The 8,721-nt window shown below is 34.7% G+C and overlaps 1 pseudogene; it reads right to left on the reverse strand.

Annotated features, from left to right (window-relative positions):
* Positions 1 to 1,341: 1,341 nt before the first annotated feature.
* Positions 1,342 to 8,721, reverse strand: part of LOC102839827 — a 12,383-nt pseudogene continuing 5,003 nt past the window's right edge.

An 8,721-nucleotide genomic window follows, 5' to 3' on the forward strand; every position in this document is an offset into this window, starting at 1 on the left:
TCTCAAGCTGCCCTTTGAAAATTTCTGTTCAGCCCTTTAACTTCCTCATTTGTCCCAATTGTTTTAGCATGTCTACTGTGGATAGCAAATTTCAGTGTCTCTTCTTACATGTCTTTTGGTCTTTTGTTTCTGTTCTGTACATTTAAAGACCTTTTTTGCTTTCTTCCTGAATAATGTTCTTAATGTCATCCGACAGATTTTCTGGTCTTTGGTCATTAGTGTCTTGCATCAAATCTTTTCTTTGTTAGGTCTATACATTCAGATGGAATGTTTTTAAAGTCATACTTTTGCTCTCATGGACTTTTGTTTTTTGTTTTTGTTTTTTTTCAACAAGTAAGCAGGTGACACTTATTTGGTCCAAGTGCAGTATAGTTACAAAACATCAAATATAAATAAACTATATCTGTTGTTGCTGTTGTTAAGGGCCATTGAGTCAGTTCTGACTCATTGTGAGTCTGTATAGGGTTTCTGAGGAGGGGCTGATGAATTTGGATCACAGACCTTTCAGTGCAAACTTACTTTGTTGTCCAGTGCATTGTCCCATAGCATGACACCAGGACACCTGAACCTGGTGTGGTGCTATGGGACAATTGTTCTTGTTAAGTGCTGTTGAGTCGGTTCTGACCCATAGCGACCCCATTTAGGGTTTCCGAGGAGTCACTTGTGAGCTTGAACCACCACCAATCTTGCAGTTCAAAGAGCTTTGCAGTCTGGTGCATTAACCCACAGTGCTACACCAGGACTTCATGGGACAATGTATATTAATAACAATACACAAAACATGGCTTCTAATACAAACATATAAGGCAGTACAAACTGAAAACCTGAGTAAATTAGCATTGTTTTACAATAATATACACAGTGCCAGTTAATATTTAGAAACAAGTTTCAATGTATAGCATTTGATTCTTCTTTGAAAGTCTTTCATTCAGTGTATGAAAATGATTAGAGCTAGGCTAAAAACAATTATTTTTCTAACCAAAAATAAAGTCATAATATTTATAACCAGCTATCAACTTTACTAAACACTATACTTTAAACTATTAAATGATGCCTAGGGGTATTTACATTAAAAATGCAACATGCATTGTGTTGTTATATCTCATGCCTATTATGCACACTTTGAGGAGTTTCAAAATTATTTTCATACTTTCAATACAGAATATGATTATGTTTCTAAATGTTTTTGCAAAATGAATGCTTTCAAAGGGAGCAGAAACATTTTCAAGTCCAAGGTATGAATTCTTTTTTCCGTTTGAAGCAAATGACATGACAAATATCTTGGTTCGACACAGATGACTTAATGAAGTTGCAAGTTTTTGTCTGGAGGTATATTTCTGTTTAATCAAATACTGTAACTTCATCATGCTCATATGTTGGTTTTGTAAGTGACTTCTTTGCACTAACATTGTGTTTCTCATTCAGTTTCCTTTTGTGACTCCTTTTTCTTCACTGATGCTATGATCACTATTTGACGGGCCTTCTTCATCTGAATCAACTATGAGCATACCATCTTGCTCTTGCATTGCAGATGTACAAGGTTGAACTCCATCATCACTGTCATTGGTTATACTTCTGGCAGCATCTTCAGCGTGTTTAGGTCTCTCTTTTTCTGAGGCATCACCAACAGCTTCAAATTCAAGGCCTTTTCCTAGGCCTTCATTATGAAGAATATTAATCAATAAAGTGTATCACTGAAGGGAGTTATCTGTTTGAAGCCAACTGCCATTTCTAATTCTAAATTCTGGTAACCTCTTGTAATTGTTAGCTTCTGTCTCTCCCTCTATTGAAAATATTAGGATTGTTCCTTTCCTATCTTCAATTTACACATTTCATGTTACCAAGGCATATTTTTCTTTTACTGTCTTATTTTGTTACTCAAGAACAGCTACTGTTTGGACATTCAGATCTGGCTTGCTGGCACATACCTAACAATAGGAGTGGGGAATATCTATCATACACAGTACAAGAAGCTTCTTTCTTGCGTTTGGTAGCTTATTTAATTTTTTTTAATCTACATTACTCCATATTTTTGTGATAGAATCTTCAATCCTTCCAATACAATTAACCCAGCAATCATTGCATGTGTCGTAGTGAAGAAAGGAATGACATTTCCTGCCACATACTTGACATCATATATGCTCTTCATGTTCATATTGACAATATGCATCCTGAGGTTTGCAGCAGAGGTGACAAACTCTGTAGCATATGGCTCATCTTTATCCCATATGAGTTCAGTTCTATCCCCTTTTTCTGCTAAGAGAACTCTCAAAGTCTCAATGCTTTTTGAAATAAATAATTGCATAGCATAGCTCTTAACATGTAGAATCTATTGGTATTTCAGACCTAATTTGGGTTAATTTTGTTGTCCTGCTCATTCGTTTTTCCACCTTGATTTTGTACTTCAGTCCTTTCCAAAGGAACTAGAGCTTTTCCTTTCTGCTATCATTATGTTTTTTTCCACTATAAATATTGACTGAAGCAGAAAATATCAAAAGAAGATGGAATGTATACACAAAGTCACTGTACCAAAAGAAACGGTTGATGTTCCACCATTTTAAGAGGCAGCATATGGTCAAGAGCCAATAATACTGAAGGAAAAAGTCCAAGGTGCATTGAAGGCATTGGAAAAGAACAAGGCTTTGGTAACTGATGGAATGCAAATTGAAATCTTTCAACAAACTGATGAAGCACTTGGAGCACAAGCTCATCTATGCCAAAAAATTTAGAAGACAACTACCTGGTCAACTGACAGGAAAAGCTCTATATTTGTGCCCATTCCAAAGAGATGCAACTCAATGGAATGCAGAAATCATCCAAAAATTCCATTAATATTACAGGCAAATAAAATCTTGCTAAAGATAATACAAGAAAGACTGCAACCATATATTGAGAGCACTTCCAGAGGTTTAAGCCAAATTCAGAAGTGGATGTGGAACAAGGGCTATCATTGCTGATATCAGACAGATGGGTCTTAGCTGACAACTGAAAATACCGGAAAGGTTCTTGAGGAGCTTGCAGCTGATGCCACTCACACCCACCACCAACACCTGGCTCCCTTCTCAGTTTCCTCCAGCTCCCAGGGCAACCTCCCTGAAAGTGCAAAGGCGAGACAACCATGAGTGTTGACAGATATAGGAGAACAGAGATGTGGCAGGCTCTTGTGGATTTTAAAATTTTTCTTCAGCTTCAGCATGAACTTGCGTATGATCAATTGATGATCTGCTACAGTCTTCCCTTGGTCTTGTTTGACTGATGATATTGAACTTTTTTGCCATCACTTTTCACAGATGTAGTCAGTTTGATTCCTATGTATTACATCTGGTGAGATATAGTTGTATAGTCTCCTTTTATATTGCTTAAACGGTGTTTACAATCAGTCTTTCTTGCAAAATTCTTTCATGTGATGTCCAGCATGATTTCTATCACCAAGGCCATATTTTCTATGTACAGATCCTTGTTCTTTGTTTCCAGTCTTCACACTACATCACCAGTAATTATAAATACAACTTGATTGCATATTTGAACAATATGAGACCAAATAATTTGGTCAAATTCTTCAATTTCATAATCACTGACTTTAGTGATTGTGTGTACATTTGAATAATGATGATACGAATTCATATTCCTTGTTGTTGTTGTTGTTATGTGCCATGGAGTTGGTTCTGACTCATAGCGACTCTGTACAGGGTTTCTGAGGCTGTAAATCTTTATGGGAGCAGGAAGCCTCATCTTTCTCCCACAGAACAGCTGGTAGTTTTGAACTGCTGACCATGAGATTAGCAGCCTGATTCATAACCACTATGCTACCAGATTATCCTATTACAGACAGCATTGTACTTCAAGATAGATCTTGAAAGTCTTTTTAACAATAAATGTGACCCATTTCTTTTCAATTTTTCATTTCATGCATAATAAACCACATGATTGCCTAATTCAAGATGGCAAATATCAGTCTAGTCAAGTTTATTAATGCTTAGGTTCTTGATCTCTGTGTGTCCCATTTAATTCTTGACAACTTCCAATTTTCTTAGATTCATACTTTGTACATTCCACAGTCTAATAATTCATGGATATATGCAGCTGTTTCTCTTCATTTTGAGTTGTGCCTTATCAGAAAATGAAGGTCCCAAAAGCTTTACTTCATTTTCACTGTCATGGTCAACTTTACTTTTAGAAGGCAGTTTTTTTCCCCCAGTTGTATTGAGTGCATTCTAACCTGAGGGGCTCATCTTCCAGCACTGTATCTGTCAATATTCTGGTACTATTTATAATATTTTCATCTTTTAGCACTATATCTGATAAATATTTTGCTTTTTTAAATAGGGTTTTCAGGTGATAAACAATCAAACATAGTCCACCTCTCCTTCTTTCTAGTTTGTCTCAGTCTGGAAGAGGATTGCATGCACACACAAATTGAACAAAGCTGCTCAAGTGCCTACCCACCTTCTCCATGATCTGCTACACATTAGAGAATTGTGACTCACATGATTTTAGTTGACTGATTCTCAGAAGTAGATTGTCAGGACTTTCTTGTTATAATATTTTAGACTGAAATCTATTTTAAAATAATCACCATTAAAATTTTGGACACAAAGCATACCTGAAAGTAAACATTGCCATACATATAAGCAACCAATATAATTTCTAATTATACAACATCTCTCCATTACATCTTTATGTTTCAAAATCAGTGGATAAGACCTTCATTGAATTTTTACCACAAACATTTTGGTTCTTTCATCTCCCTCAGTTAGGAATCATCCTTTTTCACTCTGTTAAAGTTATTTAGAAAGCACAAATGAAAGTTTCACTCCTCACTATCAAAATTTAGTTTTCACCAGCCCCTACAGTGGCTTAAGTCTTGTCCTTGGATAACCATTCAGAGCTATAGACCATTCTTCTATTTTTCTGTGCATAGTGCCCAGCCTTCTTTTACTTTCATTGAGGTCTCTGAATGTTTCCTTATCTAAATTGAAATGACAGGCTCATCCTCTCTTTGTCAAAAGTCCTGAAAATAGTGAATTTTTTATTTTTCTTCTGAGCCCCATGTCTCAATTTGCAGTTAGCTAATTGTTTTGAGTTACAATGTTTGGATTTCTAAATTGTAGGTATCATGGATATGATAGAAGGGGAATCTCAAAATAAGATTTGTGGGGAAGGTTGTCAATGAGAGAACTATTGTTAATGGTTTTATCTGTGAGAACTTAGATGTGACAACTCATAAATAAAACACTGCATAAACAAATACTGGTTAATACATAGTGGACCTTAAATTAAAGAAAATAAAAAAAGAAATTATGTAAAGTCATAACTTGTTCAATTCCTATATGACTACTAATATCTTTGGTAGTTGGAGAAAATTTTACTCTATGATTATATGTTACATGCATAGATAATTTGCAAATCATTTTAATGGTTTGCATGATGGTTTAAAGATCTTTGTTCTCATGCATTTGTTGTTCATTAAAATACCACAAATCTTTGAAATACCAAAGTGTGGTCTGCTGATTTATTCTATGGTCACGTAACTTATTAGAGGAGAAATGTTTTTTTTTTTTTTTTTTAATCTGTTATTTATTATTAATTATAACAATTACTGAAGTCTCAATAATTATAAAAAAGGAAAATGTGAATGCATGTCAATGTGTGATTATATTGCCTTCAATAAATATATTGTAAGTTTCTTCCTTTACAAGTTACAAAATAATTTATTTTTGCTTTATTTTTTTAAAAGTAGTCAAAAGTGCACTTGCAAGACTTTTGTGCCAGGAATCATATTGACAAAAGGGACAAGGAAATATGAATTATTACAGTTTACCTATATTTAAATAATCATAGAACACATGCTAGAAAACTTGTTTTTATTTATGATACACAGTTTCAGAAGGCAATCTTTGTATCTACCCAAACTTAGCATTTTTCTTCTCCAGAAACTTGTTAAAAAGTGGCATATAGAAAAAGTAAAATTTATAAATATGAATTAAGGAATAACATTTATGGTGACAGAAATTTTATATAGTTTTTGGAAATACATATTGATACAATCCTTATGTATGAGAGCAAATTAATGCCATGTATAAATAACAAGGCATCTCTAGATTAAGAAACTAATCTCTTTTCAGTATAACAGTATATATGAATATAGAAAATATAATCTATAAAAGAAGAATCTAGACAAATAGCTACAAGATTTGCTTTAATGGCTGTTTTAGTACTCTAGGGCTATGATCCATCACTCATCTGTCAGTCTGTTGAACTGTGGTAACTTGTATGCTGCTGTGATGCTGGAATTATTCCATTGGAATTTGCATTGTAAGATTAGCACTGTACCATAAGGTCTGTTTGAACAGAAAGGTTGGTGGTTCAAACTCACTAGCCTCTCCTTGGAAACCATATACAGGATCACTATGAGTCAGAACCAACTTGACGGCATTTAACAACACCAACATTTTAAATATCAGTAGTGTCACTCATGATGGAAAGATTTTAGCAGCGGTTCCATACTAACATAGGCTAGGTAGATAAAGATTCAAACCCATCTGAATGATTACCCACTGAAAATCCCATGAACACAGTGGAACACTGTCAGATTTAGTACCAGAAACTGAGCCCTTTATGTCGAAAGACACCCAAAATATGATTGTGGGTGAGGTGACTCCTCAAAGTAGAGTTGACTTTAATTATGTGAATTGCACAAAGCTTTTGAGACATTCATTTGCTGATATGGCACATCTAAAAATGGGATTAAACAGTAGCAAACATCCATTACTAATGAGGATGCAAAATGCACAAACATTAATTTAGGGAAACTATACTTCATCAAGAGTGAAATGGAACTCATAAAATTCAATATTCTTTGTATTAATGAAGTGAAATGGTTTAGTATTAGCTATTTTGAATCCAACTATTATATATTCTACTATGTTGGGAATGGAGTCCTGGTGTATAAGCACTCAACCACAAGGTTGGTTTGAACCGCAAGGTCAGTGGTTCAAACTCACCGGTCATTCCTCAGAAACCCTATATAAGGTCGCTATGTGTTGGAACTGACTCGATATCACTTAACAACCACTACAATGCTGGGAACAACAAATTCCATAGGAATGTAATCACACTCATTGTCAAAAAGAGCATTTTAAGATCTACCTTGAACCACAATGCTTTGATAGGATATAATCCTACAAGGAAGACGAGTTATCAAATTTACACACCAACCACTAAAGTCATCAATAATGAAATAGAAGAATTTAACTAACTTGTTCAGTCTGAAATTGGTCAAGCATGCAGTCAAGATGCATGCTGATTGGAATGCAAAAGTTGGAAATAAAGTAGAAAGATGAACAGTGTTAAAATATGGTTTTGGTGAAAGAAATGATGGTGGAAATTAGAAGAGATCCATATTTTTGCCCATTCCAAAGAAAGGTGACCCAATGTGATGCAGAAATCATCAACAGTGACATTAATATCTAATGGAAGTAGTTTTTGTTGAAGGTAATTCAAAACTATTTGGAAATTCATTGACTGAGACCTCTAGAAATTCAAAAGTGGATATGGAACTAGGGTAATCAGTCCAGAGAACAGGTGAATATTGAGTAAAAGCAGAGAATACTTAAAAGATGTTTAATTGTTCTATATTGACTATGCAAAGGCTTTGGAATGAGTGAGTCAGAACAAACTATGGATAACATTTTGAATATTGGGTGCTCCAGAACACTTAATTGTGCTCACAAAGAAACTGTACAGAGACAAAAGGCAGTCATTAGAACAGAACAAAGGTATATTGAATGGTTTCAAATCAGGATAGGGAAAGATATGTGCCAGGGTTATATCCATTTACCATATGTATTCAATCTATATGATGAGCAAATAATCTGAGAAGCTGAAAAAGAACATAGCATCAAGATTGGAGGACTACTCATTAAAAACTTGCAATATGAAAGTAGTACAATCTTGCTAATTGGAAGAGAAGAGTACTTAAAATATTTTCTGATGGAGATCAAACAGTGCAACCATTAGTATAGATGTCACCTTATGTCAAAGAAAACAAAAATCCTCACAACTTGGCAAATAAATAACATCATGATAAACAGAGAAAATACTGAGTTTATCAAACATTTGAATTTGCTTGGAACAACAATTAGTACTCATGGAATCTACCATTGCTGTTGCATGCTGTCAAGTTGATGCTGGTTCATAGTGACTCTATATAGAGTTTCTGAGACCATCAGTCTTTGTGGGAGCAGAAAGTTTCATCTTTCTCACATGAAATGGCTGGTGGATTGGAACTACTTATTTTCTGTTTAGCTGCCCATCATGTCACCAACTATGTTATTCATGGAAGCAGCAGTGAAAAAAAATCAAATGGCTATTGCATTTGGCAAACCTGCATCAAAAGACCTCTTTAAAGTGTTAAAGTGAAAAGATGTCATTTTGAAAACTAAGATGTGACTGACCCAAGTCATTGTATTTTCAGTAGCTTCATGTACATATGAAACTTTGGCGGAGGATACGGGCAACTGTAGAAGAATTGATGAATTTGAGTTATGGTTTTATAGGAGAATATTCAAAGTATCATGGAGTGCTAAAACAAAAACCAATCTGTGTTGGAAGAAGTGCAGCTAGAATATTACTTGAAAGTGGGAATGAAGATGGTGAATCTTCATCTCTTATTCTTTGCATATTTTGTCAGGAGGAACTAGATCCTGGAGAAGAATATCA

This window comes from Chrysochloris asiatica, unplaced genomic scaffold, assembly GCF_000296735.1.
Source record: "Chrysochloris asiatica unplaced genomic scaffold, ChrAsi1.0 scaffold00463, whole genome shotgun sequence".
NCBI lineage: Eukaryota > Metazoa > Chordata > Mammalia > Afrosoricida > Chrysochloridae > Chrysochloris > Chrysochloris asiatica.